General features: G+C 42.3%; 1 protein-coding gene across 4 annotated transcripts in view; it reads left to right on the plus strand.

Annotated features, from left to right (window-relative positions):
- The first annotated feature begins 6102 nt into the window (after positions 1–6102).
- The window catches only part of EDC3 (enhancer of mRNA decapping 3), a 57533-nt gene continuing 50957 nt past the window's right edge, over positions 6103–12678 (plus strand). The window contains exons 1-2 of one of the 4 annotated variants that reach the window (XM_053223722.1): positions 6103–6261; positions 8616–8726. The gene's annotated coding sequence lies outside the window, so the exon portion shown is untranslated. Of the gene's footprint in view, positions 6262–6609; positions 6637–8615; positions 8727–12678 lie in introns of those variants that run through there. The other 3 variants (XM_027067774.2, XM_027067775.2, XM_015077287.3) reach the window with 3 other exon arrangements.

Consider the following 12678-nt stretch of genomic DNA (forward strand, 5'->3'; position numbering starts at 1 on the left):
CTGAGCCATCAGCCCAGAGCCTGACGCGGGGCTCGAACTCACGGACTGCGAGATCGTGACCTGGCTGAAGTCGGACGCTCAACCGACTGCGCCCCTAGGTTATTTTAAATAAAACAACAAGGAGGGCGCTTGGGTGGCTCAGTATGTTAAGCATCTGACTTCTGCTTAGGTCATGATCTCCTCGCTCGTGAGTTAGAGCCCTGCCTCCGGCTCCGTGCTGACAGCTCAGAGCCTGGAGCTTGTTTCAGGTTCTGTGTTTCCCTCTCTCTGTCCCTCCCCTGCTCACACTCTGTCTTTCTCTCTCTCAAAAATAAATAAATATTAAAAAAAAAAAACAGTTGGGTGCTCAACTGACTGAGCCACCCAGGCACCCTTCAGCTTTACCCTTCTAGACTTCCATAACACATACTGTCAAGTCAAAAACTGCAGATTAGTGCTGTGCTGTTCTTGACCTAAGAGTTAATTCTCTACTGGTTGATGCCTTTATTAGAGATTATTAGTGTGGCCCACAGGGCAATAAGGCAAAGTAAGTCTTGTTAAAACTCCCTTCCATATGTTGGGAGAGGCAAGTGGGTGCTGCCCACTGAGCCATCTACAATGGCTCGCAGAAATTTGACTCTGCTGGTCAGGTAAGGTCTACCCAGTTCAGATAACTCTCTCCAACCAGCAGCAGTATCTGGTGGAGTTCTATAACTTGGGAACTTGGGAAGTCTTTGAGAGGATTCGGTGAGTAGTAAATTCTGTCGCTGAATGATTATTATTTTCAGTTGCCACTACTGTTATTGTGTCTACTTCTTACCTTCATAGTTAAATTTCCTGAAATTGTCCACACTCACTGCTTCCACTTGCTCATCTCCCATTCTCTCCTGATCCACTGACATTTGACTTTTGGCCCCTTCACTCTCTCATAAAGCCCCTGTCAAAATGACCAGGGACCTCCTAGTTACTAAATCTAATGGACATTTTCAGTCTTCCTCTGATTCAAGCTCGTTGCAGTACTTAGCACTGTTAACTATTCTCTTAAAGTTCTCTCTTTTCAAAAAAAAAATGATCACTTTTCTGGGTCTCTTTGGCATTACCCACTGCTGAGTTTTCTTTTGTATTCCTAGTTGCAGCTTCTCAATTTCCTCTGAATCATTCTCTCTTTATGTGTATCTCTTAAATATTGGTGTTCGTCAGAGTTCTGTCCTTGGCCCTTGACTATTCCCTTGCTGTATGCCATCCCTGGACCACATCATCCATTATTGGGTCTTTAAGTACCACCTGGTTATTGATGACTTCCAAATCTTTTCTATCTCTCCCGAGCCCCAGATCCACATTTCCAATTTCCTACCAGATGCCTCACAGCAGGCCCACTCCTAACACACATGGAGATCCCTGAGCTGTTTCTCTTTTCTTCCTATCCCTATTCTACCCCACGCTATGAGGGGTTTCTCAGATCCACATGGGGGAACATTCCAGCCTGAATTTCTAAGCTCCATCCACACCCCTCCCAAGCAGCCACATTTTTGTCTACTCCTTGGGCCTAGGGGTATTGCACAATGGCAGTGAGGTCCACCATCAGGATGACCTGGGCAAGATGCTTATCTATGGGCTGAAAGTGGACTCAGGCCATTTGGAAAGGAATTTGGGAATCTTAGGAATGTGAAATACAGCAGGGCTGAAAGAGGGGTGTGTGAGCTCTGGGTAGTCATGCCCTCTTAGCCCCAGAGAGGAAGGTTTGGCTTAAGGAGTTCCAGAGTGTGGACCATCTAAAGCGTGGAGTCTAGCGCAAGGCTCCCAATTTCCCAAGTCTCAGGATTTTCACTGCTCCCACACACCTTAAACTCAACATATGCAGACCTGAATTTATCCTCTATCTTTTCCCCCTTTTCTCTTATCGCCTACCCACAACCTCTTCATCCTCTTCGAGTCCATATCTGAGCAAATAGCACTGCCAAACAATCTTTTGCCTTACCATAAAGCTGGCGGTTGATCTATCTCCTGAGCATCTTTATAATTTGTCTGTGGTCACCTCATCAGCCCCACTTGCTGGTGCTTTACCATGGCTTTTCAACATTTCTTATCTGAGTGTACCCAGTTTTCATTCAAGTCCATGTTCCATAATACAAGCCTGACTAGGATACTCTCTTGCTTCAAATTCTTCATTTGTTTCCCATTGCCCTTAGGATAAATCCAAACTCCTTATGGCATAGAAGGCTCCTCGGAATCTGGCTCTGCTTACGTTTCCAGATCAATCTGTCATCACTTCCTCCCTTTACATATACGTTCCATTCAAGTTGAGCGACTTGTATTTCCCTGGATGGGCTGTGATTCACTCACATTTCCTTGGCTTTCTATACAATTCTCCCTTTACTGGAATGAACTTCCTATATCACCTAATAATTCCCTTTTCATTCTGTATATCTCAGCCTAGATATTATATCTAGAAAACCCCATGCTTACTGTTAGCACCCCCTCCCCTACTTCCTTGTTTTGGGGAATTATACAGTATATAGCCTTTTGAGTCTGAATTTAAATTAACATAATGCATTTGAGATTCATTCATTTTGTTCATATATTAATTTTTATTGTTTGCATGGGTCTACCATAGCTTGTTTATTCATTTCCCAGTTGAGGGACATTTAGGTTATTTCCAATTTTTGTGTACCAGTGTTTATGTGAATACAGGCTTTAATTTCATTTGAGTAAATAGGAGCGCCAGGTGTGTGGTTAAGTATGGTTCCAATTAAGTTATTCAAAATTATCATTAGTGGGGCTCCTGGGTGACTCCGTTGGTTAAGAATTCGACTCTTGACTTCAGCTCAGGTCATGATCTCACAGTTTGTGGATTCAAGCCCTGCATTGGGCTCTGTGCTGATAGTGCAGAACCTGCTTGGGATTCTCTCTCTCCCTCTCTGCCCTCCCATGCTTGCGCTCTCTTTCTCTCTCAAAGTTAAGTAAAACTTGAAAAAATAAAATTATCATTAGTAACACACAGATTTTAATATATTCGATGAATTTCCATTGTTCTCATCGATGCTCAGTTGTCCTACTTTTGACCAGTTGGAGCTTCTTAAGTTAGCTTCCAAGTTCTTTTAGCAAAAACCTAGTAGTCTGACACCTTCCGTGCTTTCTTGTACCACAAGATGTTCTGGGTATACGGTATTTCTTGTCCGAACTAGTGTTCAATTTAACACATGGAGAGTTAATCTGTATAGCTGGTGGTTGTAGCAAAAACAGGGTGTTTGGAACAGTGTTACAGCAGGACTTCCCCTCTCCCCTAATTATGTAAAATTATAATCTTTAATTTGAATTTATTGTATAATTAATGAACACCCCCACTTCTAGATCCTATTGAGAGAACATACCTCTTGTGTAAAACTGGATATGCATTAGTGTACGAACCATCAGAGCAGAAGGAGAAAGATGAAAAAGGAAAGAACTAAGTTTGGCTTTGGAGGAGTAAACCTTGTCAATTTCTGTGTGATTTGGCTTCGGATGGTGGTCGGAGGCTTGGGGAGGGAATGGTGGTCCTAGGAGGCTTTGCTATCTAACATTAAGCAAAGAACTTAATGTGCCTCTAAAAGTATGATATTTTAGCCACCAGCATCAGAACTCCCTGAGGAGTTTGTTAAAATACAGACTCCTGGGGGCACCTGGGTGGCTCAGTGGGTTGAGCATCCCACTCTAGATCTTGGCTCAGGTCTTGATCTCACTGTTTGAGATGGAGCCCCGTTTCTGGCTCTGTGCTGACAGCTTGGAGCCTGCTTGGGATTCTCTCCCCCTCTTTCTCTGCCCCTCCCTGGCTCAATTGCACACACTCTCAAAATAAATAAACTTTAAAAAAATCTTTTAAAATACAGACTACTGGATCCTACCCCAGAGTCAGTGAATTAGACTGAGAGTAAGACTTAGGAATGTGTATTTTAAACAAACTTTGCCCAATGCCACTGGTTTGTGGTTTCTGAAAGAACTCAATGAAAGCAACTTCTCTGTGCTCAGGTCAGGAAGGGAAACAATCCCTTTCTCAGAGAGAATCTTTGTGGTTCTCAGACAACCAGCCCTAGAGAAAGAAGAATGAAGACATAGTTTAGAGAAAACAAAGTTCCCCTTTACAATTCTGAATGTATCTGCCACTCCAGTTAGGCCAAATGAGAAACTCAATGTGTAAAAGCATTAAAAGATGGGTGACTGATCCCTCCATGAGGTTAAAGTTCAAAAACAATACACTGTTTTTGCTAAGCAGAGCAATTCAGCAGAGGAATTAAGGCAGTTGATCTCATTTCCAAAGTTTAATGGCTGACCAACTAGGGCTTCAGATCTTACTAAAAGCTTCCCAGTTTGAGCTCTAGGCAGTCTATGCAGGGGGTCTTGGGACAATTCTTTCATTCAACAGACACTTATTTTAGCACCTACTCTTGGCAAGCACTGTGCAAGATGATGGGGCAGCAGAGAACAACCACATGACTGAAGGCTGATGTGGGGCCTCCAGATTGGGTGGAGGCTGGTAGTGCAGGAGGTGAAAGAATTCACCCAAGGCAGAACAAAGGAGATAGACATTTATTGAATACACTGCAAGAGAGCAGCGGGCAGGACAGCAAAGGAGAGACTGTCCGTCAGAAGGCAGTGGAGGAGGGCTGTACTTAAGGGGGAGGGAGTGAGGAAGTATGGCAACATATAGAATTTTCCCTTTTTGGTACCTGTGCCTGGTTGCAAGTAGCCCATTAGTCAGCTAGGGTCTATGGCTGTTTTGAGGTTGGTTGCCTAATGTGCCTGTTTGCATTCAGCTGGGTGGTCACCTTGTACCTTACTCAAGTTTCCATTGCTCAAGCCTGTTGCCTAAAAGTGGCCTCTAGGACTGACTTCACCTGTGAATTTAAAAGATGGTTCTAAGTGGACTATAGAACACTTAACCAAAAGAAGGCACAAGAGAATTAACCACCTTTTTTTTTTTAGGAATACCAATCATGTTCAGGTGCAATTTTACAGCAATTTTGTTAAGTTATTATCTCCAGTTTATCTCAAGTTACACAGCTGTCATAAAAAAACACAAAAGGTAGGGGCATCTGGTTGGCTCAGTCAGAGGAGCATCCAACTCTTGATCTTGGGGTCATGAGTTCAAGCCCTACCTTGGGTGTAGAGATTACTTAGATAAATAAAACGTTAAAAAATTATATATGTAAAAAACAAAAGGTAGAGCTAGAACAAAACTCAACCCTGAGTTTCATACAGCAATGGCTCCCAAATCTGGGATGTGCAAAGAATTGATTGTAAAGAACGTTTAAAATAATATATATACACATGTCAGAGCTCCTCCAGACCTATGAAAACTGAATCTCTTGCGATGGGGGGAGGGGAAGGCACTCCCTGGAGAGAGAAAATTTTATTAAATTCCTCAACTGATTTTGTAGAGCCGTGTTTGGAACCACTGTCCTACTCTTTGCTACCTGCCCAAGCAGTGGTTCTCAAACGTGGCATCAGGTTTTAAGATGACCTTGCAAACTTGAAAGGTCTAAAATCCCTCATTATACTCAGTCGTGGTCTTAAACGCCTACTTTTTTTTTTTTTTCAAAACCAATACCAATGCTCTAAAACGCCACAAGGAGAGTGGCACTTACCCATGTACCAAGTACTGGGATGTGTGTGTGTGTGGGGGGGAGCGGCACTCAAGTACACATTGGCTAGCACTAACTCCCAAATGAGTTGAAGCAGATTCCACTCCGAAGATCAACCGCAAGGGGAATCGGTTTCCTTTAATCCGTTGCGGGGGCCTACTTATTGCGTTCCACAGTTACAACTGATCAAACGCCGACGTCCACGCCACCAGGCACCCCCTCCTCCCCAAAGTCCTCAGCTCTTCTGCGGCGATAAGCCCGAGGGGTCTAGAGGGAAAGCTGGAACTTTTCATCACAACTGGGCCGGAAAGTAGGTCAGGGCCCCAACTCCAACCAGGCCCCTACCCCGCGTGAGCAGGCGGGGCTCGCAAAATGGACGCCCAGGCGCGGTTCCGGAGGCCGCAGCGCGGGAATTCGCCGAGTTCTTCCAGGCTCTCAAATTTCCCGGGAGCTCCGCCCCTCAACTGCCTGCCCTCCGGTTTCCAAGGCGTCGCGCCGGAAGTGACCTCACGGCGGTGGCGTGGAGACGCGGGGCGCTTCCGGCGGCGGCCGCGACTGTGGGGGTGGGTGTGGAGAAGCCCCTTATCAGCCTCTGGGTCTCCTCGTGTTGCGGGGTCTCCTTGGCGCGGTGTGCGGAGGCGGCGACAGGCAGACGGCGTTGGAGGTGGGAGCGGCGGGGCGGCGGGGCGGCTGGGGTACGGGCGCTCGCGGGAGGGGGCTTCCGGGGTTGCCAAGCGGGTTTGCTTTTAGGCTTCGGGGTTCCGGGCCTTGTAGACTTTTATAGAGGCGGGCGCGAGCCGGGGGCCAGGTCCTAGGGGTTGCCTCAGGGGGTGTGGTTTGAGGTGGGCGGCGGAGGGCAGCAGGATTCTAAACAGCCCGGGAAGCGTGGGAGGGGGGAGGCATTAGCGGCCTAGGCTGTTGGTTTAGCCTCGTTGATGGCCGGGGCAGCTAGCCCACTCTTTGCTCCATGCCTCAGTGTCCTTTTGCACAATGGAACAGCGCGGGTGCAACCTCCGTGACTGATAGCCTGAGGACAGAGGTGAACTGGGATCTGAGAGGGAAAGGTGGCCGAGAAGTTAACGATACCCGCCGGGGCGCAGCCTCTTGATTCTTTCCAGCTGTAGGTGTTAAGCCTGAGCTTCTTTACCCTTTGTGTGCTGTTGATTGAATTTATCAACATTTGGCTTGTTAAGTGGTTCAAGTGTTCCAGCGTGTGCGAGGCGTAGTCCTCGCCTGGTTGGCGAGTTGGCTTTCAATGAATCTTCCAATTCCAGAGCTAGGAGGAGTCCTAACAATCCTCTCCTGTGGTTGCGGATGAGGAACTGGAATGGTTTTTCTACTCTTCCCTAGCCACAGACTACAGTGATTTCGGTCCGCTGTCAGGTATCGGTCTAGTAAGACCATCAGAACATAAATGACTGTCTGTGAGCAGGTCACTATTTCAACTGGAAACCTCAGATGGATTCTAGTCTTTTTTTTATGAATGGCAGATTAGGGGTACTGAGTTCAAAATTCCTATCTGTTGGTTTCTCTCAATGAAATAAAGATGGTTACAAATAACGTAACTTTTTTATCACTTAGAATTTTTTGGTGGAACTTCCTTGTGGGGGTAGGGCTGTGGGACTAGCAAAGGGTATTTCAAACTTTTTTGACCTGGGACCCACAGTTAGATACAGTTTACATCATGACTCCGTGTGTGCTCCCAGCATGGGCACAGTACACACGACATACCCCTCAAAAGTTTACCCTTTCTACATATGATGCCCCTTGACATTTTCTATTTCATCGAAAGAAAAAGTTGATTGCTACTCACTAAATTGACTGCCAACAGGTCTGACCGCCAAAGACCTGTAGTTTGAAAAATACTGGATTAGAAAATGTTTAAGATATTTGTGACTTCTGAGAATTCAAAGTGGAAATGTATCCTAGCCAGAGGAGCAGGGTTGCTAGAGTTATAAGTTCATCCAGAACAACAGGACAGGAACTTCAAATTGGTGTCTCAAAGGAATGTAGTGATAGTGTTTTTCACTATTTTAGAGGGCATTCATTACATCTTTTTTATGATGACCTGGTGGATGACATAGGGGAATTTGCCAGATTGTGGTAAAGTTAGATGGAGTCATGACTTTGAGCCTCTAGGTCTGGAAAGGTTTGATTTATGAATACAACTTACAGTTGGGATTCTGGCGAGTTGAGGCTATATCACTTTCTTTATATACAGTGTGTATTTCAAGCCTTATCTGAAAGGTGTGCTTATCAGATTTTTTTACCTTTTTGAAGTGAAGAGAGAAAATATCATCTGGTTAATCTCAAGATTTTCCCAGTGCAGTTTAATGAAACGAAATGGTCATACAAATGTGAGAAATTTCAGTTAGGTTACAAAAAATACAATTATACCAGGTAATGAAGGTAGATGTAAAAAAAAAAAAAAGAAGGTAGATGTAACTTGGAAGGGGTTCATGTGATAAAAAGAAGTGGAGTTTCAATCATCTGAATCAGTGGCATGGTTAGGTTGTGAGAAAAACTCGTGGGACTGTGGTGGCAGATTGCATTAGGAGAACATAGAATCTAGGACAAGAAAGGAAGATTGACCTTAGCACTGATTAGCTCTCTCCTGGAATATAAGGTTTATGTCTGGGTACTCTAAAAGAGTAAATTAATTTGGGGGTACAAGTTAAAAGTCGTTGGAATTTGTCAAATTTTCAAAAGTAATTTTTTGTTGCTGGTCTGAAGTAATTTTTTATTGGTTGTCTGAGTTGCATTGACGTGAGTGATTCTTTTTCCCTTGTTACTCAGGGTCTTAAAACTTTTTTTAGTGTCCAAAACATTAGAAAGTCTATGTATCTCTTACACATTTAAGTTGGCATCTGAAATTGGTCATTGTAAATTTCAGTAGTTTAAACATTTTAAATAATTTAGGATGTAAGTTTTGGCATGTAAATACTGACTTCTAGAAGATCCGTACAAAGTTATCTAAATATGCAATTTGATGTTCTTATTTTATTCTTTTTTTTTAAGTGGGCTCCACACCCTATGTGGGGGCTTGAACTCAAGACTGTTGAGATCAAGAGTCGCATGCTCCACCGACTGAGCCAGCCAGGCACCCCTTGATGTGTTTAAAATATACAAGTAACCTTTTTTGTATTAAACCTCTGAGATATGTGTAAGATATGTATAAATGGTGTATTACATTACTTGAATTTTGGGTGTTAAACTAATCTTGTGTTCCTGGAATGAACCCCACTTAGTCATGGTGTATAATATTTTTTTATATGTTGCTGAGTTTAGTTTGCTAATATTTTGTTAAGAATTTCGTGTCTATGGGGTGCTTGGGTGGCTCAGTCGGATGAGCTTCCCACTTTGGCTCAGGTCATGATCTCACTGTTAGTGAGTTCGAGCCTCGTGTCAGGCTCTGTGCTGACATCTCAGAGCCTGGAGCCTGCTTCAAATTCTGTGTCTCCCTCTCTTTCTGCCCCTCCCCCTGCTCACGCTCTGTCTCTCTCTCTCAAAAATAAACAAACTTTAAAAAAAATTAAAAAAAAAAAGAATTTTCATGTCTGTGTTCATGGGGGATACTGAAGTTTTTTTTAATGTCTTTGGCTTTAGTATCAGAGTGATATTACCCATATAAAATGAGTTGGGAAATGTTACTTTCTTTTCTGTTTTCTGAAAGAGTTTGTGTAGGATTGTTTATTTTTCCATATGTTTGATAGAATTTACTAGTGAAGCCTTCTGGGCCACCCAGGCAACCCTGCCATTCCCAAGATTTTGATTAAATAGCTTTCGAGATAAATGCATGGAAAAATACCTAGTTTTTCAGAAGCCCATAAGTAACCACTTACTCATCCTCAGCTGTTGGTTATAACTGTCCTTAGTTGACCAGAGTTGTTGTTTCAATCTGAATAGTGTGAGTTCTGTCTGATGTGGCAGAGGAAATGGAAGTTAGTTGGTTTGTAACTGGCAAGTTCTTCATTTGTAGTTTATAAATTGTTTTGGCAGCTGCCTCAGTTGCATAATGGGTGGAAGATCATTTAGGGCTACCTGAATTTATTATCTAAAGGTCTCTTATTAAGAGAAATGATATGGAAAGCCTCATACTTAATGGGGAAAAAGTGATAGTTTAGCGTTTGAGCAGATTAGTCCATACATATTCTAAGACTTTGTAATTGGCCAGCATAAATGGGCACATTTGTTCCCAACAAAGACAAATACAAAAATGTTAAATTCCTTATACATAATAGCCCCCCAAACAGGATGGGTAAATACACTGAGGCATAGTTATATAATAGAATAGTATATAGTCATGACAAAGAATGAACTATTGCTACATACAACAATAAGGATGAATCTCACAGATGTAAAATTGAGCAAAGAAACCAAACACTTCAAAAGAGAACCTTTATAAATAAAAAAATAAATAAGAATCTTCATGATTCCATTTATATGAAGTTCAAAAAGGCTAACCTAGGGGTGCCTGGGTGGCTCAGTTAAGCATCCGACTTTAGTTCAGGTCCTGATCTCACGGTCTGTGAGTTCAAGTCCCGAGTTGGGCTCTGCTGACAGCTCAGAGCCTGGAGCCTGCTTTAGAATCTGTGTCTCACTCTCTCTCTCTCTGCCCCTCCTCCGCTCGCACTCTGTCTCTGTCTCAAAAATATTAAAAAAAAAAAAAAGGGCTACCCTAATCCTTTGTGTTAAATATCAGAATAATGGCTACCTTTGTGGGGACACAGTGGAAACTTCGTGGGAGTTCAAAGTATTCTGTGTCTTGATTTAGGTGGTGGTAATGTGGGTGAATTAATATGCAAAAGATCATGCAGCTGTACACTTAAAATATGTAGGCTTACTATGTATATTAGGCCCTGATAGAAAAGTAGAAAGTAAAAGACATCAAAGATTGGTCTCCTTGTGGCTTCTAGATCTCCTTCTGCTTCAGCTGTTGCTCTTCTTTTGACACGAAGATGTTAGCCCTCTGATTGATGAAACCCCCTTCCTTAGTGTGTTCATCTGATTCGGAACCCATATGGCACTCACTGGTTTTAGATTTACTGGTTTAAATTAATAGAGCAATTTTCTTTATAGAATGAGCCTATTTGATGAGTTTTGGATAATGCATTAATGTATTTTACATAGAGGGAAGTTTGTGATAATAGGGTAATTTGTTACACGTCGAGTGGTTACTTTTTAAAAAGTTTCTGTTGTAGAACTGGCAGTCCACGTTTTAAAGCTATTAAAAGTTCTCAATTATTATCAATATAAACTTGAATGTACAACATCTTTTTAAATTATAGTTGCTGTACAATCTTATATTTGTTTCAGCTGTAATTCTGTACATCACACTGTGCTTATTACCATGATGGATATGGGTACCATTTGTCACCATACACTGTTGTCACAATATCATTGACTATGTTTCCTGTGCTGTACTTTTCATCTCTGTGACTTATTTTGTAAGTGGAATTTTGTACTTCTTAATCCCCTTCACTTAATTCACCCATCCCCTCAACTCCATCCCCTCTGGCACCCACCATTTCTCTATTTATGATTCTTTGTTTTGTTTCTTAGATTCTACATATAAGTGAAGGCATATGGTATTTGTCTTTATCAGACTTATTTCACTTAGCATAATGGCCTGTGGGTCCATCCATGTTGTCACACTTGGCAAGATCTCATACTTTTTGACGACCGAGTAATATTCCTGTGTGTGTACCACATCTTATACATTTATCTGTCAGTGTGCACTTAGGTTAGCTTTCATTTCTTAGCTATTGTAAAGCTACAGTGAACATAGGGGCACACCTGTCTTTTCACACTGGTGGTTTTGTTTTCTTTGGGTAAATACCCAGTAGTTGAATTACTAGATTGTATGGTATTTCTTTTCTTTTCTGTTTAATTGATATTCAAGTTAGTTAACACACAGTGTAGTCTTGGCTTCAGGAGTAGATTCTAGTGATTCATCTCTTACGTGTGATACCCAGTGCTTGTCCTGAAAAGTGCCCTCATTAATGCCCATCACCCATTTAACCCATCCCCCTGCCTTCCCCCACTCCAGCAACCCTCCATTTATTCTTTGCATTTAAGAGTCTCTTACAGTTTGCTTCCCTTCTCTTATGTTCATTTGTTGAGTTTCTCAGATTCCACATATGAATGAAATCATATGATATCTGTCTTTCTCGGACTGATTTTGCTTGGCATAATGCCCTCCAGGTCCATCCACATTGTTGCAAAATGGCAAGATTTCATTCTTTTTCATTGCGGAGTAGAATTCACTGTATGTATGTATGTATGAATGTGTATATCTTTTTAATTCATCAGTTGATGGACATTTGGGCGCTTTCCATAATTTGGCTATTTTTCTTTAAAAAATATAATTTATTGTCAATTTAGCTAACATACAGTGTATACAGTGTGCTCTTGGCTTTGGAAGTAGATTCTCATGATTCATCGCTTACATACAATATCCAGTGCTGATCCCAACAAATGCCCTCCTCAATGCCCATCACCCATTTTCCCCTCTCCCCTAAACCCCTCCCATCAACCCTCTCTTTGTTCTCTGTATTTAAGTCTCTTATGGTTTGCCTCCCTCTCTGTTTTTTCCCCTTCCCTTCCCCCATGGTTTTCTGTTAAGTTTATCAAATTCCACATGAGTGAAAACATAGGATATCTGTCTTTCTTTGACTTATTTCATTTAGCATAATACTCTCTAGTTCCATCCACATTGCAAATGGCAAGATTTCATTCCTTCTCATTGCCAAGTAGTGTTCCATTGTATATCTAAACCACATCTTCTTCATCCATTTGTCAGTTGATGGACATTTGAGCTCTTTCCATAATTTGGCTATTGTTGAAAGTGCTGCTGTAAACATTGGAGTACATGTGCCCCATGAATCAGCACTCCTGTATCTTAGTAGTATAAATTCCTTAGTAGTGCTATTGCTAGGTTGTAAGGTAATTCTATTTTTAATTTTTTGAGGAACCTCCACGCTGTTTTCCAGAGCAGCTACACCAGTTTGCATTCCCACCAACAGTTCTAAGAGGGTTCCTGTTTTTCCACACCCTTGCCAACATCTGTTGTTTCCTGAGT

This window comes from Acinonyx jubatus, chromosome B3 (assembly GCF_027475565.1).
Source record: "Acinonyx jubatus isolate Ajub_Pintada_27869175 chromosome B3, VMU_Ajub_asm_v1.0, whole genome shotgun sequence".
NCBI lineage: Eukaryota > Metazoa > Chordata > Mammalia > Carnivora > Felidae > Acinonyx > Acinonyx jubatus.